Genomic DNA, 26,765 nt, shown 5'->3' with positions numbered 1-26,765 from the left:
CTGTGTCTGCTGCTAATATAGACTGGTTGATAAAGAGATAGTATACTCGTAACTAGTATGTATGTATAAAGAAAGAAAAAAAAAACCACGGTTAGGTGGTATATACAATTATGGACGGGCTGCCGAGTGCCGACACAGAGGTAGCCACAGCCGTGAACTACCGCACTGTACTGTGTCTGCTGCTAATATAGACTGGTTGATAAAGAGATAGTATACTCGTAACTAGTATGACTATAAAGAAAGAAAAAAAAACCACGGTTAGGTGGTATATACAATTATGGACGGGCTGCCGAGTGCCGACACAGAGGTAGCCACAGCCGTGAACTACCGCACTGTACTGTGTCTGCTGCTAATATAGACTGGTTGATAAAGAGATAGTATACTCGTAACTAGAATGACTATAAAGAAAGAAAAAAAAAACCACGGTTAGGTGGTATATACAATTATGGACGGGCTGCCGAGTGCCGACACAGAGGTAGCCACAGCCGTGAACTACCGCACTGTACTGTGTCTGCTGCTAATATATAGACTGGTTGATAAAGAGATAGTATACTCGTAACTAGTATGTATGTATAAAGAAAGAAAAAAAAACCACGGTTAGGTGGTATATACAATTATGGACGGGCTGCCGAGTGCCGACACAGAGGTAGCCACAGCCGTGAACTACCGCACTGTACTGTGTCTGCTGCTAATATAGACTGGTTGATAAAGAGATAGTATACTCGTAACTAGTATGACTATAAAGAAAGAAAAAAAAAACCACGGTTAGGTGGTATATACAATTATGGACGGGCTGCCGAGTGCCGACACAGAGGTAGCCACAGCCGTGAACTACCGCACTGTACTGTGTCTGCTGCTAATATATAGACTGGTTGATAAAGTGATAGTATACTCGTAACTAGTATGTATGTATAAAGAAAGAAAAAAAAACCACGGTTAGGTGGTATATACAATTATGGACGGGCTGCCGAGTGCCGACACAGAGGTAGCCACAGCCGTGAACTACCGCACTGTACTGTGTCTGCTGCTAATATATAGACTGGTTGATAAAGAGATAGTATACTCGTAACTAGTATGTATGTATAAAGAAAGAAAAAAAAAACACGGTTAGGTGGTATATACAATTATGGACGGGCTGCCGAGTGCCGACACAGAGGTAGCCACAGCCGTGAACTACCGCACTGTACTGTGTCTGCTGCTAATATATAGACTGGTTGATAAAGAGATAGTATACTCGTAACTAGTATGTATGTATAAAGAAAGAAAAAAAAACCACGGTTAGGTGGTATATACAATTATGGACGGGCTGCCGAGTGCCGACACAGAGGTAGCCACAGCCGTGAACTACCGCACTGTACTGTGTCTGCTGCTAATATATAGACTGGTTGATAAAGAGATAGTATACTCGTAACTAGTATGTATGTATAAAGAAAGAAAAAAAAACCACGGTTAGGTGGTATATACAATTATGGACGGGCTGCCGAGTGCCGACACAGAGGTAGCCACAGCCGTGAACTACCGCACTGTACTGTGTCTGCTGCTAATATATAGACTGGTTGATAAAGAGATAGTATACTCGTAACTAGTATGTATGTATAAAGAAAGAAAAAAAAACCACGGTTAGGTGGTATATACAATTATGGACGGGCTGCCGAGTGCCGACACAGAGGTAGCCACAGCCGTGAACTACCGCACTGTACTGTGTCTGCTGCTAATATAGACTGGTTGATAAAGAGATAGTATACTCGTAACTAGTATGTATGTATAAAGAAAGAAAAAAAAAACCACGGTTAGGTGGTATATACAATTATGGACGGGCTGCCGAGTGCCGACACAGAGGTAGCCACAGCCGTGAACTACCGCACTGTACTGTGTCTGCTGCTAATATAGACTGGTTGATAAAGAGATAGTATACTCGTAACTAGTATGCATGTATAAAGAAAGAAAAAAAAAACACGGTTAGGTGGTATATACAATTATGGACGGGCTGCCGAGTGCCGACACAGAGGTAGCCACAGCCGTGAACTACCGCACTGTACTGTGTCTGCTGCTAATATAGACTGGTTGATAAAGAGATAGTATACTCGTAACTAGTATGACTATAAAGAAAGAAAAAAAAACCACGGTTAGGTGGTATATACAATTATGGACGGGCTGCCGAGTGCCGACACAGAGGTAGCCACAGCCGTGAACTACCGCACTGTACTGTGTCTGCTGCTAATATAGACTGGTTGATAAAGAGATAGTATACTCGTAACTAGTATGACTATAAAGAAAGAAAAAAAAAACCACGGTTAGGTGGTATATACAATTATGGACGGGCTGCCGAGTGCCGACACAGAGGTAGCCACAGCCGTGAACTACCGCACTGTACTGTGTCTGCTGCTAATATAGACTGGTTGATAAAGAGATAGTATACTACTAATATTATATATACTGGTGGTCAGGTCACTGGTCACTAGTCACACTGGCAGTGGCACTCCTGCAGCAAAAGTGTACACTGTTTAATTTTAATATAATATTATGTACTCCTGGCTCCTGCTATAACCTATAACTGGCACTGCAGTGCTCCCCAGTCTCCCCCACAATTATAAGCTGTGTGAGCTGAGCACAGTCAGATATATATATACATTGATGCAGCACACTGGGCTGAGCAGTGCACACAGATATGGTATGTGACTGAGTCACTGTGTGTATCGTTTTTTTCAGGCAGAGAACGGATATATTAAATAAAACAAACAACTGCACTGTCTGGTGGTCACTGTGGTCGTCAGTCACTAAACTCTGCACTCTCTTCTACAGTATCACAGCCTCAGGTCAATCTCTCTCTCTCTCTCTCAACCCTAATCTAAATGGAGAGGACGCCAGCCACGTCCTCTCCCTATCAATCTCAATGCACGTGTGAAAATGGCGGCGACGCGCGGCTCCTTATATAGAATCCGAGTCTCGCGATAGAATCCGAGCCTCGCGAGAATCCGACAGCGTCATGATGACGTTCGGGCGCGCTCGGGTTAACCGAGCAAGGCGGGAAGATCCGAGTCGCTCGGACCCGTGAAAAAAAACATGAAGTTCGGGCGGGTTCGGATTCAGAGAAACCGAACCCGCTCATCTCTAGTGTAAAGGCCATTACTCACTTCTTATTCTTTTAAATCTCCCTGCTGCTTTTGACATTATTCACAACTCTCCTCTCATACAAACAATACAATCCCTAGCTCCTCAAGACACATCTGTTTCTTGGTTCCTATCCTACCTATCTATTGACTACTTCAGTGTCTGCTTTTCGTATCCACCTCCTCTTCGCCACCTCTTTCAGTTGGAGTACCACAAGGCTCTGTCTTTGTTCCTCTGCTTTTCTCAATCTATACCTCATCTCTTGGCTAACTAATCAGCTCTTTTGGATGTCAGTATTATCTATACGCAGATAATATTCAAATCTACCTATCAAATCTTTCCAGATTTTTGCCTAATCCATAACTCAAGCCTTAAATTTTGATTTTTAACTTTAAAAAAACATTAAGTTTCTTGTTGCTACACTTTTATTTACTAGTGAGTCTCCTGACTTGAGATTCTTAAACCTCCTACTGGCTGAGGGGTTTCACTCCTTCCTGACAATGAACCATTCTAAACAACTTAGTAATATAATAACGACACAGAGACATGTATTTTGGCAGAAAGTTGTTAGCTATTTATTGTTAATCTAAATAACTAGATGAAACCTGCGATAAAATGATATTAATATGAATATTAATAAAAAGAGTATGGTGGCCAGAAAAAAGAACGGCTGAAATCCAAGCACAAAAACCCCAAGCTAATTAAATCTAAACAACTCCAAATCACAAAACAAAGGCATCCACTCAACCTTCATCTTGACTACCCACCCTGAAGGGTGATGACGCTGCCCCCTGAAGGGTGGTCCAGCAGATATAACAGTCAACGAAGGAGAGTGCACCTAAACAGCATCAAACCGACTAAAAACTGTGACTAACAACTCAAAAACGAGAACCTGACGCTCTTTTCCGCCAACAAATAGCTAACGAGACATTAACCGCCAACAACCTCAAGCCAAAATACCCTAACCCTAGTAAGACTAAAAAAGGGGTGGGAGGGTGGGAAGGCAAATTGAAAGAGACAAGGTACCACACAGAACCAGCCCAATACAACCACTGACACCACCTCTCACTTTCCCTGATTGGCTGTAAACAATCATACCATCCTGATCCACCCCCAGCCCAGGAGGTTTAACTCTCTCCATTCCAAGATTGTCATTCTGTTCCCCATAGGGGCATACACATTAGCAGATTTTTTTCCAGCGATTTCAGTGATACTGAATGCTTTGAATGACCTATCGTTCAAATCGTCTAGTATGAACACAGCGAACAATGAACGATGCGCGTACCTGCGCTAATTTGAAGTGCGTCATCAGTCATCCATGCATGACATGTGTGTACACAACTTACAATTTCCAATATGAGCGATTTGACCAATTTGAAAGATCTGGAACTATGAAACCATTCCTAGAACCCTCCCAGGCTCCATTTTACACAGCACTCCGCGGACCAGAGCAGAAGCATAACACAGTCAGCAGCTCCAAGTTCACACTGCCCCACCAATGTGTCCCACTGCCCCACTAATGTTTTTTAAAGACAATGTGCCACCACTGTGCCCTCCCCCACCAATGCAAATGCCCCACATACAGTAAGAGAGAAATAAACCACACCAAACTAGCCACAGAGTATAAATACAAAGAGCTAAAATAGCTGCTAGGCAGTTATCCCCTCCTAAAGCCCTCCCCACACACCCAGAAATGCCTCCCCAAAATGAAAATAAATTTAAATAAGGCACCAACACCAGCTTTACAAACGATTCCCAACAGATTTGTAAAAACGCTCAATGTGTACACTCTATGGGCCTAATTCAGATCTGTTTGCTCGCTAGTGTTTTTGCTGCGCAGCGATTAGGTAACTACTGCGCATGCGTAAGCACCGCAATGCTCAGGCGCACCGTACGGTTACAAAGCGGATCATTGTTGTGCACTGGTTCTAGCGACGAAACCATTCGCACAGCCGTTCGCAAGGAGTTTGACAGGAAGAGGGCGTTTGTGGGTGGCAAGTTGGCAACTGACCGTTTTCTGGGAGTCGTTACAAACACTCAGGCGTGTCAAAGCGTTTGCAGGGCGGGTGTCTGATGTCAATTCCAGGCTCGAATAGGCTGAAATGATCGCAGCGGCTGAGTAAGGTCAGAGATACTCAAACTGCACAAACCGTTTTTGTACAGGGCGGCTGCACATGTGTTCACACACTTGCAAAGCTAAAATACACTCCGCTAAAGCGGCATCTATCTGTTCGCAGCGCTGCAAAAAAATAGCTAGCGAGCGAACAGGCCCTATATCATTTGTCAGGGACTCCAGGAGGTACTAGGGAAATCGCTCATCTTCCAAATTGTTCATCTTTCACATTTTTCAAGTCTTCTTGTGTGTATGGGCCTTAAAATATCACTGAATATCACCTTGCAAGCAGCACAACCAATAAGAATCAAACGTATACATTTCTCAGAAGTCCTTTCTTCCAAAGAGGAGTTCCTTATTTCCAGGGAATATATTATATCTATTGTACAAAGGTGCTGACAATCTACAGGGGTGAAACTATGTGCACAGCATTATTTTCTAGCATCCGTGTTATCTGAATTAAACATTCATGTAGGTTGTGCCTCTTTGTTTCCCCCTGTGACAAAGGTTAGAAATAAACTTTGCAGTATAAACACAAATCTGCTGACAGCTTTCTCCAGACTGGCTATATAGTTGTCATTTTATGTGTATCTGACAACACCAGAGCTGCCAGAGAGAATCAGTGCAAATCTGAGGAACCACCTAACCCTAAAATTGCCCTACTACACAGGGAATATTTCCTTGTTTTGCTTTAACTATGTCGTAACTATAAAGTTTGCAGTCAAAACAGAGTGCCGGAAAATTTCACATGACAGAGTTTAACGTTTGAGGAAGGGTGGATATAGGTTTGGGGGTGGTCAGAAAAGATGGAGGAGTCAAAGCTTTTTTTTCTAGGTCCTACATCAGAAATTCCCGGTGATGTCAGTGTCATCTAACCAAGTTTCCATGGCAACTCAGAAGTGGAGGCAGTAGTTCCATGTTGGGAAACAGAGTACTCACTTTTCACTCCATGGGGGAGGTTCAAATGTTTGAAAAGTCAGTTGGGAGTCTGTTTTTTCCTATCTAATAGACAGGAAAAAACAGACATCCAACCGACTTTTCAAACAATTGAATACCACCCTATCTTTTAATAATCCTGCATCCAGGTACCAGCGACCGCCTCCACAGCAGAAAGGCGTCCAACAATCAGGAAGTAGAGATGGAAATTTTACAACAAAATTGCTTAGAGAAAGCTTCTGATATGAAGTATTGGACTTACATTGTGTTGCACAGACTTTACTATAATAGCAGTGCCAAGCTCAGTCTAGCAGCTTCTATCAGCTTCTCACTAGAAAAAAACAGACTGTTTTATCTCTGTCTACAAGACTGCACTCTCCTTTGTACAGTGCTAGATTAATAATGGGGTAGACGGAGCTACAGCTCCAGACCTCAACCTAACAATAGGCCATCATCATGGCCACATAGTCATTCATAAATCATAAGTATTACATTGTATTTCAAGTTTTTTTAACAAAATTCTGCATTTTCTTCCAGTTTTTCTGTATTTAGGGAGACATACATTGGGGCTGATCCTATAGGGATCAGCCCCAATGTATGACTCCCCCCCCACCCACCTTCTTAGTAGCTGCCCTTGAACCTTTTCAGTCCCAAGGCCATGTGGCATTAATCTGACCCCACCCACCAGATTTAGCTACACATTACATACATGCCAAAAGAAAACCACTGAACCATCATTTGTACAGTAGCCACTAGTATACCAGCATGTGAAAAAATACCTACAAAATGTTGGAGACACAGCAGTGGAGAAACCATGTTTACAATGGAATGAGGGTTGGGGGAAGGCCCAACTACAAACCTATTACCTTTACTTTTGGCCTACTAGTTTGTAAAATAGGTGAAGGGGACACTTCTTAGACTATCTACCACTGGTACCAAAGCTCAGTGCGCTTCCACTGGGACTACCACAGTGGATTCCTTTTTATCATTTTTTTTTCACATTTTCCTCTTTTTTAGTTCTGACACATGGCTCTAAGTAGATAAGATGCTATACTGCAAACCAAATATCTGGCAGGCTCCCATACTTACAACAGCCCCCATCCTTTCTACTATATAAGTATAATCTTTACCAATTTATAGTGTTTCGTATTCTGTATTGCCAGGTGTACATAGTAATGTTTACTTGGAAAGTCTGCCAAGGCCCATCCACATGTCTATGAATGCTTGTTAAAGTTGTATATCAAATGTTAAAATGCATTCATTTGGGGACAGCCATTTGTTGAACAATGCAATACTCCTACCAATGTATTCACACTCAAGTTATTGAGGCATAAATTAACATTGCTAGTTTAAAGTAAAATGGTTCAGCCCACAAAATAGCTGCGATCGCTCTGGGTAGGTTCTGTAATACTATTTTTGCCAACATTTCACTGAATGTTTGATGCCTTTTTTCCTACAAATATCCAACTAGATATTGTATACTGTAGGTGGGTTTATTTCACTTTAATGGGTACATTTACTAAGCAGTGATAAAAGCGGAGAAGTGAGCCAGTGGAGAAGTGCCCATGGCAACCAATCAGCACTGAAGTAACATCTATAATTCGCATACTATAAAATGATACAGAGCTGCTGATTGGTTGATGGGGAAATTTCTCCACTGGCTCACTTCTTCGCTGTTATCACTGCTTAGTAAATGTACCCCTTAGTCTTCTACCATTTGTAAGGAATTCATTTTCAGGGCTATCTGTCAAATGCTCCTTACCATGACAGTGTCTTCAATAAGAGCACATGCCGGTAAAGAGTAAATAGTAATGTGATAGCCATTGGGCCATGCATGTAAGCTTCTAAAGATCCCGCATGTGAAAAAAAAATGCAACATTAATACTATGGTAAAAGGGTGCAATGTCTAAGGCATAAGATGGTGCTAGCTGGCAACCGGTTGATAGATTGATAGTAAAAAGATAGACAGTCAATAGGTCTTCCCCAAAAGGTCAACAGGGTCATAAGCTCAACAAGGTCAAAAGGTCAACAGAGTCAAACGGTAAATAAATAACAGAAATAGAGTAGAGGTAACAAAGAGCACCACAATTCTCAAGACATAATACAGCTAAGATGTAAGTAGTGAGGGAGTGATCATCTTACTACTAGGGGCTGGTGGCCATAGATGGAGATGAGGCTTTACCAGCAGGAGAAAAAGCGAGTAAAGATGGTCGCTGAGTAGGGGAGAGCTGCAAGTGAAATGTGTCGAGAAGAGGGCTTAGATAACAAGAGGTAAGAGGGCCCTGCTCTGAAGAGCTAACAATCTAGTGGGAAGGGTCGACAGACAGATCACATGAGGTGCAGACAAGCGGGAGGTAGCCTGATGGCAGTATTTAAGCAAAGCTGAGATGTTCAAGGCATGAGGCAGGGGGATGGAGGAGGGGCCTCAGGACTAGGTTATGCGTCGGGAGGGTATGCTTTGATGAATAGGTGGGTTTTTAGTGCCCGTTTGAATCTTTGCAAGGTCAGGGAGAGTCTAATGGAACGGGGGAGTGCATTCCACTGAAGGGGTGCAGCACGGGCATAGTCTTGAACTCGAGCATGGGAAGCAGTGACCAGGGTGGTGGAGAGGTGACGGTCATTGGTCGACCGTAGGGGGCAGGAGGGAGTATGAAGGGAGAGGAGGTTGGAGATGTAGGGAGAAGTGGAAGAGATGGCCTTGTATGTGAGGGTGAGGAGTTTGAAGAGGATTCTGTAGGAGAATGGGAGCCAATGTAGATTTTGTCGAAGGGAAGTGACAGATGTGGAGTGACGGGAGAGGAAGATAAGCCTAGCTGCAGAGTTCAGGACAGATTGGAGGGGAGCAAGATGGGAGCAAGAAAGGCTAGTGAGGAGAACACTGCAGTAGTCGAGTCATGAGATGACCAGTGAGTGGATGATAAGTTTAGTTGCACTCTGGGAGAGAAATGGCCTGATGCGAGCAATGTTGCATAGCTGGAACCGACAGGATTGTGCCAGAGCTTGAATGTGGGGTGCAAAGGAGAGGGAGGAGTCAAGAGTGACGCCCAAGCAGCGGAGTTGGGGAACAGGGGAGATGGTGGTGTTGTCAACAGTGATAGAGATATTGGTAGGGGGTGTTGCTCTGGATGGGGGAAAGATGATGAGTTCAGTTTTGTCCATGTTGAGCTTCAGAGAGCACTCAGACATCAAGGAGGAGATTGCGTAGAGGAAGCTGGAAACCTGAGAGAGGGCAGAGGGAGACAGATCAGGAGAGGAGAGGTAGAGTTGTGTGTCATCAGCACAGAGGTGGTATTGAAGGCCAAAGGAGTTAATGAGTGCACCCAGGGAAGAGGTATACAGGGAACACAGAAGGGGGCCAAGGACAGAACCCTGAGGGACACCAACAGGAAGGATGGAAGGGTGGTGCCGGAGGCAGACACAGAGAAGGAGTGGTTAGTGAGGTAAGAAGAAAACCATTCCAGGACAGTGCTAGAGAGACCAGCATTTTGGAGTGTGCGGAGGAGAGGATGATCCACAGTGTCAAAGGCAGCAGAGAGGTCCAGAAGGATGAGCAGAGAGAAGTGGCCCCTGGATGTGGCCAGAAGCAAGTCATTGGTGACTTTCACCAGGGCAGTCTCAGTGAAGTGGAATGGGCGAAAGTCAGATTGTAGTGGATCGAGGATGGAGTTGTCAGAGAGGTAGCTTATGAGATGGCTGTAGACCACTTGTTCAAGTAGTTTAGAGGCAAAAGGGAGAAGAGAGATGGGGCAGTAGTTAGTGGGTGATGAAGGGTCGAGGTTGGGTTTTTTGAAAATAGGTGAGACCAGAGCATGTTTGAATGGTGAGGGGAAGATGCAATAGGTTAAAGAGGTGAGCAAGGTGGGAGCAGGCAGGGGTGGAGAGGGAGCGGAGAAGACGGGAGGGAAGACGGTCCAGGGGGCAGGTGGAGGGGGGGGGATAAGATGAGGGAGTGGATTTCCTTGTCTGAAGTTTGACGGAAGGAGGACAGGGTGGGATAGATGGAGGGGAGGAATGATGGGGGCAGGGGCAGCAGAAGGGTGACGGGGGAGATGTTATGTTGGATAGCCTCAATTTTGGAGATGAAGAAGGAGGTAAAGTCAGTGGCAGTGAGGGAGGAGAGGAGGAGGGGGGGGGCGAAGGAGAGTGTTGAAAGTTTCAAAGAGACGGCATGGACAGGATGACTGAGAAGAGATGAGTACTTGGAAAAAGATTTGCTTGGCGAGGGAAAGAGCAGAGCTGTAGGAGATAATAAACTTGAAATGGAGGAAGTCCGGCAGAGAGTGTCATTTCCTCCAGGAGCATTCGGTGGAGCGTGAGCATTTTTGTAAGAAGCGTGTTAGTTTGGTGTGCCAGGATTGGGGTATGGAGCGGCGGAGGGGACAGAGGAGAGACCACAGAGTCGAGAGCAGTGGTTAGGGAAGAGTTATAGAAGGAGGCTGCCTGGTTGGAACAGGTCATGGTGGAAAGAGGAGAGAGGAAAGTCTTGAGGGAGGGTATGAAAGTGGGGTTGAGAGACCCAAGATTGCGTCTGGTGATGGTGGGTTTGGGCGTGGAGAGGATAAAGGAAGATGAGAGGGTGAAAGAAAGCAGATGGTGGTCAGAGAGAGGGAAGGGAGAGTTTTAGAAATCAGAGCGATTACATCGGTGGGTGAAGACGAGGGAGTGGCCAAGATTGTGAGTAGAGGTGGAGGTCAATTGAGAAAGTCCAAAGGAGGTAGAAAGGTGAGAAGATTAGTGGAAGCAGCAATAATGATGTCAATAGGGATGTTAAAGTCACCGAGGATGACAGAGGGGAGGTCGGAGGAGAGAAAGTGGGGAAGTCAGGCAGCAAAGTTGTCAAGGAAAGGTGAACAGTGGTCAGGGGGGCGGTATATCACTGCCACAAGGAGGTGATTGGGGTAGAAGAGGCAGATAGTGTGGACCTCAAAGATGGAAAAGGTGAGGGAGGGCTCAGGTGGGATGACCATCCACGAAGACTACGATTAGGATCAGTAACCTGTGCCAATCGCAGTCACTAATTTTGCTGAGATATGGGGAAACATACATATGACACTAAAAAAGCAAAAAATTGTGTCATCCATTTGACCCTGTTGACTTTATGTACTTGTTGACCTTTCTCACTGTTGACTTTTTGACCTTGTCAACCTTTTGCATGTCGACAATTTGGGGTCAGCCCATTGACTGTGTATCTTTTTACTGTAGATCTATTGAACCACACCCGTGTTAGCTATATGAGGATCAAGCCAAGAAAGCTTGTTTTTTTTAGCCTGATAAATTGGAATAAGACTTCAGATCCCACTGTTGTATCCTGTGTTACTTAGCTGATATCTTTAACTTTGTTTAAACTTTAGTAAATTGCTAAGATATGATAATCATGCAGAAACTGCTCTTTTCAAGTCTCATAATTTGATTTCAGAAATTAAGAAAACAAATTTCTTAAAAGTATTTGCTTGAGTACAAAATATTTTTTTCACTAACAACTTCCTGAATACTATATTCAGGTTGCATAAATTTATTTTGTACTGAGAAAAATATACATTTTGCTAATCAATAATTTCACTTTGCATTTGAATCCACTCCAAGTTTATTTGAGATTGCAAATATTTCATCATGTCTGACCTTGAAATTTAATTATGTCTAGAAAATTACAGATGTTCTAAAAGTCATAACTGGGGACAAGCAGGCATTCTATGTGATATTCATTTTAAATCACTGTCTGCTCCTACGCAATACTATGGGCAGGAGAATGAATACTCTTGAAAGCTTCAAGGTCAAAGCTGTTTCATGCCACCAATTTGTTCAATGAGTCTTGCCCTCTTTGTCACAAATGGCAATGGCAACTACTTTAATTGCTTGTTCCCTGGTGAGAGACGGGTCCACAATTAGGATGTATTCAATAACATAATTTCAGATGTCACCATGGGACTGAAAGCAATTTACTTGATTAGTATTCTGCAAAACAGTGTTAAAATCCAGATCAAAATGATAAGCCACAGAAAAAGAGAGATTGACATAGTGTCAGGATCTCTAGGGATGGCAAAGCTAACATCCCAAATGTTTAATGCTCAATGTTCAATGTTAAATGCCAATATTAAATACCCTTCACCATAACCTGTATTTAAATAAGCTGTAAATATATAGCACGGAATTTGCAGGAAAGCTGTAGCATGCTTAATGTTGAAACTACACCTAGCTGCAAATGAGAAGAGGCCTCTGTTTTGTGCCTCCTGAGATGCATGGATCTGTCACATGCAATGAAGACTCCTTTATTGGCCACACCTCCTGTAATGTTGTTAGGTCCTGGCATTGTACTACAATATCTCGGGATCCGTGACACCTCTCATCTCGTCCCCATAGCAGCTGCACTCCCTGCACCACTAGCTACACCCTTGATGCTGCCCCAAACTAAGATAAGCAGTGAGTGGGAAAAGGTAAGGTAAGCAGTGAGTGGGAAAAGGTAATGTAAGCAGTGAGTGAAAAAAGGTAAGGTAAGCAGTGAGTGGGAAAAGGTAATGTAAGCAGTGAGTGGGAAAAGGTAATGTAAGAAGTGAGTGGGAAAAGGTAATGTAAGAAGTGAGTGGGAAAAGGTAATGTAAGCTGTGAGTGGGAAAAGGTAAGGTAAGCAGTGAGTGGGAAAAGGTAATGTAAGCAGTAAGTGGAAAAAAGTAAGGTAAGCAGTGAGTGGGAAAAGGTAATGTAAGCAGTGAGTGGGAAAAGGTAATGTAAGCAGTGAGTGGGAAAAGGTAATGTAAGAAGTGAGTGGGAAAAGGTAAGTTAAGTAGTGAGTGGGAAAAGGTAAGGTAAGAAGTGAGTGGGAAAAGGTAATGTAAGCAGTGAGTGGGAAAAGGTAAGGTAAGCAGTGAGTGGGAAAAGGTAAGGTACAGAAGGAGCCGCGCTCATCTGAGGCAGCTCCATGACAACAAGAACTGAAGAAAAAATCTGCACTCTCAAATATCCAGTAATTTAACTACAGTGAGGAAAAGAACCTCACTTTTGGTACCCCAATATGTATCATAAGGAATTCCTCATATATATCTCCTGGGGGTGCTACCTAGGATATCCAAACTAACATATAGTACAAAAGAGAGCTCCATGACAAGCGAGCACGCCCGGCATGACTAGGCGATCCGCCTGGCTAGTCATGCCCGGAGAGCACAGAGACACTCTCCATTCAAGTGAATGGGGCACGTCTCCGTTGTGGTCGCGTGCACCCAGGCCGACGGGGACGCTGTAGACCAGTGGTTCTCAACCTCGGTCCTCAAGTACCCCCAACAGTTCATGTTTTCCAGGTCACCTAGCAGTTCAACAGGTGTATTCATTACTCAATGACACATTATAAAAATCCACAGGTGGAGCAAATTATTTCACTTGCAATCCTGTGAGGATATCTGGAAAACATGAACTATTGGGGGTACTTGAGGACCAAGGTTGAGAACCACTGCTGTAGACGATAGGCAAGCTAGTCACAGACGGAGCCATGACTAGCGTGGCTCCATCTGTAAGCAGTGAGTGGGAAAAACACTTTTTCCAACTGGAGGGGGAAGTCCAGAGCTGGTTTCTGTGCTCGCCTGCCGGGTGTGGGTCGTTGGGTCGACACAACTTACGTCGACAGTCATTAAGTCGACCACTATTGGTCGACAGGGTCATTAGGTCAACATGATCATTAGGTCAACATGTGCTAGGTCGACAAGTCAAAAGGTCAACATGAGTTTTTTACTTTTTTGGTGTTGTTTTCTTCGTAAAGTGATGGGAACCCCAATTAGTGCACCGTGTCCCCTCGCATGGCTCACTTTGCTCGCCATGCTTCGGGCAAGGTGCCTCACTCCGCTACCGCTGCGCTCTCCACAGGTAACCATTCCCAATTGTAGTCCACGTGGATCATAAAGTATGAAAAAGTCCCAACATTTTAAAAAAATTGGAAAAATCATGTCGACTGTTTGACCTGTTGACCTAGTACATGTCGGCCTAATGACCATGTCGACCTAGTGAACCGGTCAACCTAATGCATGTCGACCTATAGTGGTCGACCTAATGGCTGTCGACCTAAGTGGTGTCGACCTAACGGCCTGCCACAGATCAGATCTCTCATACCGATCTGATCTGTGGTTGTGCTCCCAGCTCATCACTTCACAGCCGCCAGGGCCAGTGCCGCATCACAGGTCAGGGCAGCTGAGTGACGGCTCAACTGTCCAAAAGTGTGTGCACAAGAGCAGCCTGCGGCTCAGTCATTGGCTGGGCGCACAGGCTGCCTGGAAGGAAAAAGCGACTGTGAAGCTAGCGGAGGTTGTGTGGCATGGAGGGGATAGAGGAACAAGCTGTCCCTCCCCTGTAATTAAGGCTGCTGCTGTCAGTAAAAATTTTAATTGTAGCATCTGGGTTATATATATATATATACATGTATATATGTATATCAATATATATGTGTGTGTGTATATATATATATATATATATATATATATTTTAGAGATGAGCGGGTTCGGTTCTCCGAGAACCGAACCCTACCAAACTTCTCGTCTCGAGCCCGGATCCGAGTCAGGCTCGGATTTTCACACCTCACTCGGAAACCCGAACGCGGCAAAACGTCATCATCCCGCTGTTGGATTCTCGTGGGATTTGGATTCCATATAAGGAGCCGCGTGTCGCGGCCATTTTCACTCCAGTCTCGGAGAGTGTATTGAGAGGACGTGTCCTCAGTGTTCAGTGTCTGTGTGGGGGCGTGAAAGTGGGGTGGCGAGTCTTGTGCTGTGTTGTGCTGCTCAGTCCAGTCCAGTGTAGTCAGTGTATTTTGCTGCATCAGTCCAGCCAGTCACAGTGTTGGTGTCCTCTGCTGCCATATATCCAGTGTAGCTGTATAAAGTGGTGCTGTGTTGTGCTGTGCTGTCCAGTCCAGTGTAGTGAGTGTCTTGTGCAGCATCCAGTCACAGTGGTGGTGTTCTCTGCTGCCATATATCCAGTGTTACTGCCGTATATTACCTGTGATACTGGCGTATAATTCCCGTGATATTGCCGTATAATTCCCGTGATACTGGCGTATAATTCTTGTGACATTGCCGTATAATTCTCGGAATTACTGGCATATAATTCATGTGATATTGTCATATAATTCATGTGATATTGCCATATAATTCTCGGAATACTGGCGGATAATTTCTGTGATATTGCCGTATAATTCCATATAAGTCCATATAATTCCGTATAAATCCAGTCCAGTGGTGCTGCCATATAAGCTCAGTGGTGCTGTCCTGTGCTGTATATTATTTACTCCAAATAAAGGGGTTATAAATATTTAATCCAATTTTTTTTTACATGGTTTGCCCTGTGAGGTGTAAGGGTACGCTCTCTTGTGCCGCATATTGTGTTATGTAACTCCAGAAAAATAATGGAGAACAAACATTTGGAGGATAAAATAGGGAAAGATTAAGAACCACTTCCTCCCAGTGCTGAAGCTGCTGCCACTAGCCATGACATAGATGATGAAATGCCATCAACGTCGTCTGCCAAGGCCAATGCCCATTGTGATAGTAGAGGTCATGTAAAATCCAAAAAGCCAAAGTTCAGTAAAAAGACCCAAAAAAAGAAATTTAAATGGTCTGAGGAGAAATGTAAACTTGCCAATATGCCATTTATGACACGGAGCGGCAAGGAAAAGCTGAGGCCCTGGCCTATGTTCAGCTTCACATGACGATGGAAGCCCTCATAACTGAGGCCTTGACACTTATGTTGGTGTTAGACGTGCGTCCGGTATCCGCCATTAGTGCAGTGGGATTTAGACAATTGATGGAGATATTGGGTCCCCGGTACCAAATCCCATCTAGATTCCACTTCACTAGGCAGGCGATACCGAGATTTTGCCATTTAATTCCAGTGATTTGGACATATAATTATTAATTACACTGATTTTGCCAATTATTACAGTGATTTGGACTTATTACAGTGATTTTGCAATATAATTCCAGTGATTTGGACGTATAATTATTAATTACAGTGATTTTGCCAATTAATTCCAGTGATTTGGATGTATAATTCCAGTGATTTGGACGTATAATTTCAGTTGGAATTGTTTGTGTTGCTTGGCTTAGTCATACAGCTACCTCATTGCACCTCTTCGACATCTTTGCATGAGGTGCTGTTTGGGGCCTAGTTTTTGAAAAGTGCCATCCTGTCTGACACTGCCGTATGAGTACAGGGGTACTGCTGTATTAGTCCTGGGGTACTGCCATATAAGTCCACCAATTGGAGATTTTTTTAAAAATGACAGGGGCGTGCTGGAGATGCTGTCAGTGGACCGAACAATTGCGGCCCACTCTCGACATTCAGCCACTGTGTGACACTACTAGATGGGCCAGGTGGTTGTGTCGCTTAGCTTAGTCATACAACAACCTTGTGCACCTTTTTTTCTTCTTTGCATCATGTGCTGTTTGTGGCCTTTTTTTTTATATCTGCCCTCCTGTCTGCCACTGCAGTGCCACTCCTAGATGGGCCAATTGTTTGTGTCGCTTGGCTTAGTCATACAGCTACCTCATTGCACTTCTTCTACATCTTTGCATGAGGTGCTGTTTGGGGCCTAGTTTTTGAAAAGTGCCATCCTGTCTGACACTGCAGTGCTACTCCTAGATGGGCCAGGTATTTGTGCCGCACACTTGTGTCGCTTAGCTTGGTCATACAGCCACCTCGGTGCAACTTTTAGGTCTAAAAACAATATTGTGAGGTGTGAGGTGTTCAGAATAGACTACAAATGAGTGGAAATGAACTCTGTGATTTTAGCCATTTATTATGTTTTTTTTTTTAAATCATCCAGATCCAAAACCAAAACACGAAAGGGTGGTTTTGGCAAAACCAAGCCAAAACCAAAACACGAAAGTGGAATTAGAACCAAAACACAAAACACGAAAAGTGCCAGCCGCACACTTCTAATATATATATACACACATATATATATATATATATATATTTACCACCGTGCGGCACTCAGCTTGCTGTAACAAAGACTCTGGAAACCAGATGAATTTCAACAATGTTTCAGTGCTCGCAAGCACTATCGTTAGGTTTATATAGTTCAAAAAAGCAGATTACATACCTTATATACCTATACACCCGTGACTCATGCCGCGCCTGGAGCCGAGGTAGACCCTCCTCCTTTCCGGCGGAACTTGATGACCTCATTCTCAAGTGACACCCATCACCATAGCAACAAGTAAACATGAAACAACGGTTCTATCAGTCATGATCGTACTTATAATAATATGGCAGGACATCTAACAAACATATATAAGCACCATATACATTATAGAAGATTATTCATCCAAAACAACCATAGCTCAGATATTCATTTAACCCCCGAGGGGCTAATACATCTAATCGGTGGATCCATTGAACTTCACGTTGTAATAACAACCGATTACGGTCGCCCCCTCTAATTGGTTTCTTAACCCAGTCGATCATACGATATTGTATACTTGCAATAGAATGTTTATATTCTGCAAAATGACGGGCCACTGGCTGCTCCGATTTTTTATCACTAGCCAGTGCAGCCCTAATTGCAGATCTATGCATCGCCATGCGGTCTTTAAATCTACCCTGGGTCTTTCCTATATACGAAAGACCACAGGGACAGATTATTTGATAAACCACATAACTAGAATTGCAGGTAAGATGGTGGCGTATTGTGAATTTTTTACCTGTGTGGGGATGATAAAATGCATCCCCCGGTATTAAGAAACTACATGTTGTACAACCACATTTAATGCATCCAAGACTTTTCTTGGAAAGAAAATGTGTTGGTTTATCCGAATCACAATTGCCTATATCTGCATGTACTAGTAGATCTCTAAGGTTTTGTCCATGTGTATAACATGGCATAGGGTCCACATCTTTAAATGGTAATAGTGGGTCTGATTTAATGACATGCCAATTATCCTTAATAATCGAGCCTACCTCTAGATTGTGTATTAAACCGATTGACAATGGGTATCTTTTTACTTCTCTCTTTAGTTTTTGTTTTCTTAAGCAGTGAGGTGCGATCTATTTTTAATACTCTTGCTTTGGTCTGTGATAACATCTCTTTAGAGTATCCCCTTACTACTAATTTACCAATTAAAACATCAATTTGGTCAGCTGCTGTATTAACATTAGAATTTATTCTCCAAATGCGAAGCATTTGGAAATATGGCAATGAGTTCTTCAAATTAACAGGGTGGCAGCTATTATATTGTAACAGCGTATTCCTATCTGTCGTTTTTACATGTACTGATGTTTCAAACTGATTATCAATTAATCTAATGTCTACATCCAAATAATCAATGTGTGTCTGGCTCATGCGGAAAGTGAACTTAACCGAACCTTCACCTGAGTTGTTATCTTCCATTAAATTAACAAATTAATCTTTAGACCCTGACCAAACAATAAATAGGTCATCTATAAAACGAGTGTACAGAATAATATTCGCTGATATATTCAACTCTGAAAAAAATATTTCCTGCTCAACACTGAACATAAATATGTTCGCTATTGCTGGGGCTACTGCAGAGCCGATTGAACAACCACTTAGATGTATATAATACTTTTTATCAAACAGAAAATAATTTCTCTTAAGAATAAACTCCAGAAGAATTAAACAGAATTCAATATATGTCAAATCAAAGATACCACTCTCAATCATAAAACGTTTGACAGCTTGTAAACACATATCATGCGGTATTATTGTATATAGACTGACCACATCTGCGCAGATCATCCAGGAACTCTACGGGATCTTACGCAGTGTGGTCAGCTTCTTCAAGAACATGGTTGTGTCCAATAAGAAGTGTTTATGCTGTTGGACCAAGGGTTGAAGTACTGAATCCAGATATGTGGAAATAGGTTGTGACAAAGAGCCTTTAGCTGAGACAATAGGACGTCCCGGAGGGGGAGTTAACCCCTTGTGTATTTTGGGAAGAGTGTATAAAAGCGGTGCTATTGGGTATTTGGGTAACAAAGCATCCGCTAATTTTTGATCAATGACCTTATTCTGTACCGCATTTCTTAGAATACCCGTTAGTTCTTTATGGAACATATCCACAGGATCACATGCTAGCACTTTATACATCTTCCCATCGTTCAATTGTCGCAGGATCTCCTGACGGTAATCTTGAATGTCCTGTAGGACAATAGCCCAGTCTTTGTCAGCCAGCCTTATGATTAAATTTGTATTTTGAGAGAATGACTTAACTGCTCTCCTTTACTCTGGTGTTAAGTTAGGATGAACATCTTTTGGCCGATTCGTCACATTCTGAACTCCCTTGTCCACTAAATGCATAAATGTCTTAAGACTGGCATTGTTAGTATTTGGGTCAAATGTCGACTTAGGTACAATTTGCCTGAGTTGTTCTGGGATAGGATTATCCCGTTCCATCGGTTCTACTGATGATTTATTAAAGAACTCCTTAATTTTTAATTTTCTAAATATCTGGTATTTCTCTTGTTGCCACTTAAAGTCGTCAAAATAAGTGGTCGGAATGTATGACAAACCTTTTTTCAATAAAGAATGTTCAGCCCCAGATAATTCATATGAAGAAAGATTCAGAATTATTTCTTCCGTGCTGCCGGTGGTTTCTTGTCTGGGTTTGAGCCTTTTGCCTTGGCCCCCCCTCCTTGTTGTTTTCCATCTTTTGCCAGAAATTTTGCCCGAGTTTGTGCCCCTAAAGGGGCTGACCCAGATGTTGATGGTTCTGAGTCGCTATTCGTGCTCATATATTCTTGGGAGGATGATCCCCAAATCTATCTTTCCTTTGGGGGCGACGAAAAAATGGTCTTTTGTTGTTATTGCTTCTACCACCTGATATCCATTGGTAGACAGTATGTGACTCATAGTCTTTTTGGACTTTAGAGAATTTTTCTTTCTTAAATTTCAATAATTCCCGTCTATATGTAGCCACTTGATTTTCCAATTTTTTCATCCAATCCCCACTTGGGTCCATGGTCATTGTGGACACGTGCTCGGATTCAAAAAGTTTAATCTTATCAGCTAGTATTGTTTGTTCTTTTTTGGCAAATTCTATAATTAGTAGCATCAAATCAAACGAGCAACGGTTCAATATTCCAATCCACTTCTTACAAAATGATGGATCTTGCCTACCCACAGTAGGCCCATTTTTCATGCTTAAACCCCTAGGTATAATTTTTGCTCTGTAGTGGTCACTTAATGAAATAGCATGAAAATGGTAGTCAATCTCTTTCCTTTTCATTTTCCACAATTCTTTATATAAAACATCACCAGTAATTGCCTCAGGTTGTGTGTTTAAACCCTGTATCTCTAAAATTGCCTCAGCCTCCACATCGGAAAAAGCAAACACATCACTCCCAGAAAACAAGGCTGGATTAAAAGGGTAATCAGATTCTATTTCTCCACCTTCCGCCATGTTTGTTAGTAACTTATAGGTGCACACCTTGTTAGATATACCGTCCGTTTATCAACTTCAACACAATGTATCAAGTGCAATAACATCCAGCGTTGTAACAAGCCGGGAATAAAAAACCGCTGTGGCTGTTTAGCAATGTATACTAAAAACAAGTCCAAAAAAACCCGAACGGGTAAACCAGTATCAAGATATTAGTGATTCAATATCAGGTGCCATGACAAATTAGGAATGTTTGCACAATCCATTGTATAAATAAGCATGGGTTCGGCACTCCTCGATTAAAGATAATGCTGCACTGGTGCCCTCACATGTACTGCTTGTACAATAATATATTTACCACCGTGCGGCACTCAGCTTGCTGTAACAAAGACTCTGGAAACCAGATGAATTTCAACAACGTTTCAGTGCTCGCAAGCACTATCGTCAGGTTTATATAGTTCAAAAAAGCAGATTACATACCTTATATGCCTATACACCCGTGACTCATGCCGCACCTGGAGCCGAGGTAGACCCTCCTCCTTTCCGGCGGAACTTGATGACCTCATTCTCAAGTGACACCCATCACCATAGCAACAAGTAAACATGAAACAACGGTTCTATCAGTCATGATCGTACTTATAATAATATGGCAGGACATCTAACAAACATATATATATAATATATATGGTGCTTATATATGTTTGTTAGATGTCCTGCCATAGTATTAGAGAATACACGCTTTGCAAAAATCCTGTGAGTGCCGTCCTTTTTTCTTTGGGATTTACATGTTCACTGCATATGTGAATGGACTGCAGCACCTAGGTATTTATTTGTGATTTATTAAATGCCGATATATGTGGGATTATATATATATATATATATATATATATATATTCATGTTTGAAGTGCCCCTGGCCCCTCATAGCCTTAATCCAGCTCTGCCGCTGGGCACACACATAAATGATAGTGCAGTAAGGCCCAGATTTACTAAGCCTTGGAGAGTGATGAATAGCATGGTGATAAAGTACCAACGAATTCGCTCCTAACTTTCATTTTTCAAACACAGCCTATAACATGGCAGTTAGGAGCTGATTGGTTGGCACTTTATCACCGTGCTATTTATCACTCTCTAAGGCTTGATAAATCTGGGCCTTAAACGGTAATACTTCTATTTTATTCTCTCTGGTCACCTCTGGAAGGTTCTATAATGCAATGTGATTAATGCACCATCTTACACTGTGGTATTGCAGCACAAAACAGGAAATACAAATGTGGAAATTTGTTATGGTTGTGTATAAATATTTCAGGACTGGCATAGAGTTGTCCTGCCATGTGGTTTGTGGACGGAACATAGCAGTGAAATCAACCCTTTGAAATCTTGATCCCATAATAACGCATTAAACAATTTTTTATTCATGCAACAGTATAAACATGTAGAACAACATATGGGCATATGATTTACTAAAACTTGTAAAAAGGAATAGCTTTCATTTTCTAGAATGTACTAGATAAAAGATAACTACAATCTTTTTTAATGCTCCACTTTTCCTTTTTAGAAGTTTTAGTAAATCTACTGTACTCCAGAATCTTTTCCAGGATTATACTTCTAAATGTAGGATGTACACTGCAAATCATACTTACTTCTGGCTGCCCCATACAGCCATATCGGCACAACAGGGGGCACAGCCTCATCATAAATGGGCAGTATGGGGGTATAGAAGCACAATCACGCCATTGTGGCCCTGCCCCCCACCAGTCAATGCCCAGATTACAGGCATTATATAGCGGGGCTACAGTGACTTGATTTAGCACTAATCGTATCATTGGCCTCCCCTGGCTACCCACTGGCCACTTTCAAGGACAGCTAAGGGGAGTGTGGGAGGTTGCGGAGGAGAGTGAGGCCGATCTCCAGGAGACTTGCCTACTTTTCATGGGGGGCTGGGAGAGCCACACAATTTTCAGGAATTTCCCGGCCAATCCGTAAGAGTAGGAAAGTATGCTACAAATCAGTCAACTTGAAGGGTGCATACACACTTGCCGAGAAAATGAGCAACGTTGCTCATTTCCCCCCTTCTTGAGCGATGTGACTCATTTTCTTGGCCAGTGTGTATGCCACCAGTGACGAACGATGCATGGCCCCGTGGATCGGCAACGATTGTTGCAGTCGGTAGTGCATGCACCTCAATCTGGACTGTCGTCCAGGAGCTGCATGCACGGTCGACGGCTGCGTGAAGTCACTGAGCGATATGAGCGGTCATATCGCTCCATATGTACGGGTGGCCGCTAACTGCCTGGCTCGTGAGGGGAACACTAGATGTCGTCGCTCATAGAGCGTTGTCGTCTAGTGTGTATGGACCATAAGAGCAGGATAACTATTTATGTTGCTGAACCAAGCAAAATATGTTTTCATTATTACTAATTCAATTATTTTTTTGACCTCGTTTGTATAATATATATATTTATGCAAAATAAGTGACAGATGGTTAGGCATGTGGCTCCGACACAGTACAACACTATTTCAAATATCCTGAGTTCAGGTAACATCTGAGTCCTACATACCTGCCTACTTTTATAAAAGCATTTCAGGGAGATTGTGAACACAACACCTACTGTATGCGCACGGTGGTAAAGTAGATGTACCCTTCCTGAGAGGCGTGTTATAAAACTGTCTTACATCTACATATAAACGAGCCCTAAGACAGTTATAGTATGGCAAATATATATTGCAAGTGGCCATGGGAAACATTATCTCAAAATGCTTGTAGCCATAGGGATCATTGTGCTTTGTTATAACCAATGCTGGAAATGATCCCATTTGAATGTTTGTATTTCTGGCTTATTTTTTCTTCAAGAATATAACAACTACATAATGGGGATAAGGTGCAATGAGGTAGATTGCTGCTCTATTCAATGAGTCAGGGAGATTGCCACTATTTCAGAAAGTGGGGCCTGATTTAGCCTTGGAGGTGCCCCATGCACTTAAGACAAGGGGGCCCACCCCCCCTCCTCTGGCCCGCCACATCTATTCATCTCTGCTCCCATTCATCATCCTGCCTGTCCACACCATGGAACTTCATAGTGCAAGTGCAAGTGCAGCCGTGTGCTTGGGAGGGAGCGGGGAATATTAGATTATGTATATTAGATTTAATTCAATGGTGTATATTAGAGTTTAACTGATGGTTTAATAATGCCTGGCTACTGTTTAAAGCTCAAAATTGAGAGACAACTATTTTATAAAATATTTTCTTGCAGTGGAACAAGGACAACTTAAACAACCTTAAAATACACATACAATAATCAAATATTTCATCTATCTTGGCACATGCAAGAACAGCAGCAGTGACTGTACTTCACACTGGAACAGGACTCAGGAGGACTCTCTGTGTGTCTCTCGCTCCAGTCCATAATGCTCTCATCAGATAACAAGACCCAGACCCAGGACACAAGACCCAGAGCCATCAATCTAACCTGCTGTGTATGAGGGGACTGGGGAGAAACTGATACTCCTGTGTCCCTGCCCTGCAAACTGTCCTGCTCTGCACTAGCTGTCAGGTTCTTCCTTCTGCTGCACACAAGAGGGAGAGTCAGTGAACCTTATTGTACTCTGGCTGCACCCCACCCCCTTCCCCCGGGGTACAGTGTCCCCTCCGCCCCCCCTTAATCTAGCTCTGTCAGGGATTCTCCCTGACATTGAGGGAGAGTTCACAAGTATGGTCATTACGGTAGATATAAAGATACTTGTGAATGTTACAAATCTCTTATTTAAATGAATATACATGTGTTGCTTTTGTATTATTTATTGATTGCTAGTTATGACACATGTAAGAATCAATCGTTTTTGCTTATCTTTTAAGATAAGTGGGTTTTTTCAATCACGTCACCGATGCTCTTGCCGAAACTGCAACTATTATTGTATTAGAAAAGTATGGATGGAAATTGTATCATTTGCAGTCTAGTTTATTCATAAAGAAAAACCTAGAAAGGGAAGGAATGTATTATCATTGTCCCTGAAAGGTAGACATACAAGGCTACGTCAGGTTACCCATTTACAGTAATGACAAAATACCTGTGCCCAATATCTCAGCAGATTTAGGTATTTAATAATACTTAAAGCAAGAGAGCAGCCATAATGTCACATAATTACAGGCCTGGAGCAGATCTTGACAAGGTGCTAGGAATGTCTGCTTGCATATTTCACTTGTAGCTAAATCATTCTTTAAATTACCCACCTCATCCTCTAGAACTGTCCTGTACTCACAGAAGGGCACTGTACCACACGAAGGTATAATTGAGATCCATATGAAGCTGGAACAACAGAAGTTTGGCTACTAATTGGAAATAAAAATGACAGCCCAGGTAGACAACAAAACAATATCTGAAGCATCTGGTTTATTTGTTGGTAATTTTGGATGCTGTCAAATATGATTTACAGGCACAATGTGCCTAGAGGCAAGGCAACGGCTTTGTCAATACATCCTGTATATTGCAATGTATACCGAGTGTATAATATACCTACAGTATGCAATCATAAGATTGTAATCTGAAGTTATATATTTTCTTATTACTTATTTGTTTGCAATCTGATTTGATGGTCCATAGTTTATCCCCCCTTCCCCACCACCACCACCACCTTTCTGCTAGGACCTGATTTGTAAGGAAACATATTGTATCGATTGCCAAACAAAGTTCCACAGAACCTTTCTATAAATTGTCAAGCAATCTAAACACTATTTATAAAATATTCCAGATAATTATAATCTCTTATCACCGCTTATCGTTATGCACCATTGGGATGTATTAAGCAACACATCCAGAGGATGGTGCTCCTATAGATAGTGATAGCTAATGCGTTCACTTTACTTCTGCAGCAGGAACCCTGCATACTACTATACAGGCGTAGTCATCAGATTGCATATGTGTAAGCAGACACTGCCGGAGAGAAATCCTATGGGTACCTCTCCTGGTAAAATGTGCAATTTGTAGCCTACTAGCTACAATAGTGAATGCCATCTACAGATTAGCTACTGATGCTTGATAAATATGACATTATAGCAACCCCCATACAAACCTTTAAGGGGGAACCGGAACAAATATCTCTAATATCTGATGCAGAACCCCCATAATACATCCTGGGGATAAATATATTTTGTGGGAATAAATACAAAATCAGTTGAATAAATATCTCCCTAGAAAAGAAAAAGAAAAAAATACTAAATGAAAATAAACAACAAATAAAAGAACAAATTCCCTGTTCTTGGCCAATTCTGTTTTTTTTTTCTTCAGGTTTTTTTGTGCCAACTCGTTTGCAAAGGTTTAAGAGTTCCTTCAATTATATTAGACAAACTCCTGACAAAAGAGCCAGTAATAGCCCATTTCACTGCTAAATTAAACAACAGTGCTGACAACTTTTTTTCTCACTTGGATAAGTCTACAGTGATAAAGTTCCAAATGTACAAAGTGATCTGGCAGGAATCCTGCAACATTGTAATTTGTTTTAAAGGAGAATCATAATTACATATTTTAAAGCACTGCAAGTAAGTTGAAAAAAAAGGCATTCAATCATTTATCCAGGGTTGCATTGATATTAGTAGAGTGAAATATCTCCATTCTGTGGCACTCTATGTGTCTGTTTCTGCTGAAGTTAACGTTTGCCTCAGTTTGTGGTGTCTGGTCTTCATTTCTTAGCATAATAAGTATGTATACCAGTGGGCAGTTTAACATCTGCCAAAAGGGGTCATTGTCCGGTGCTACATGCAAGATCATAGCTTGAATACTTGTAAAAAATGACAAGTCTTGTACAATGCTTTTGGCAGCTAAACAGACTCCAGAAGGGAAGATGGATGCAGCTTATTTAACTCGCCCCCCAAGTAATGTAATATTGTTTGTCATAGTGACCTACTGGCCACTCGCCACTAGGGGGTGATATAGAGTTGGCCTCAATTGTGATCCAAATCTCAGGCATTAAAAATAAATGTGTTCTTTAAAACAAAGTGCAACATGTAACATATGCACCAGCCAGATTATGTAAGGCATATGCAACATACACTTACACCGAAATACTTTTAAGTATTTATTTTATTTGGAAAATAGTTACACATTTACTATAAGGTTTAAATAAAACTTTTAAAGAAAATTTTCTAATACCTGTATATCAGATGCAACTCTCCATCACGTATAGTAGCAAAATAAAAGAATTTTGCTAGCACACATAAGAATGAGCAATGAAATAA

General features: G+C 42.2%; 1 protein-coding gene across 6 annotated transcripts in view; it reads right to left on the bottom strand.

The window, feature by feature from the left end:
• The window catches only part of PRKG1 (protein kinase cGMP-dependent 1), a 1,872,748-nt gene that overhangs the window by 249,641 nt on the left and 1,596,342 nt on the right, over nucleotides 1-26,765 (bottom strand). The gene's annotated exons all lie outside the window — the stretch shown is intronic.

This window comes from Pseudophryne corroboree, chromosome 3, assembly GCF_028390025.1.
Source record: "Pseudophryne corroboree isolate aPseCor3 chromosome 3, aPseCor3.hap2, whole genome shotgun sequence".
NCBI lineage: Eukaryota > Metazoa > Chordata > Amphibia > Anura > Myobatrachidae > Pseudophryne > Pseudophryne corroboree.
Note: the sequence above shows the minus strand (reverse complement) of the source record. Positions and strands in the feature narration are given on the sequence as shown.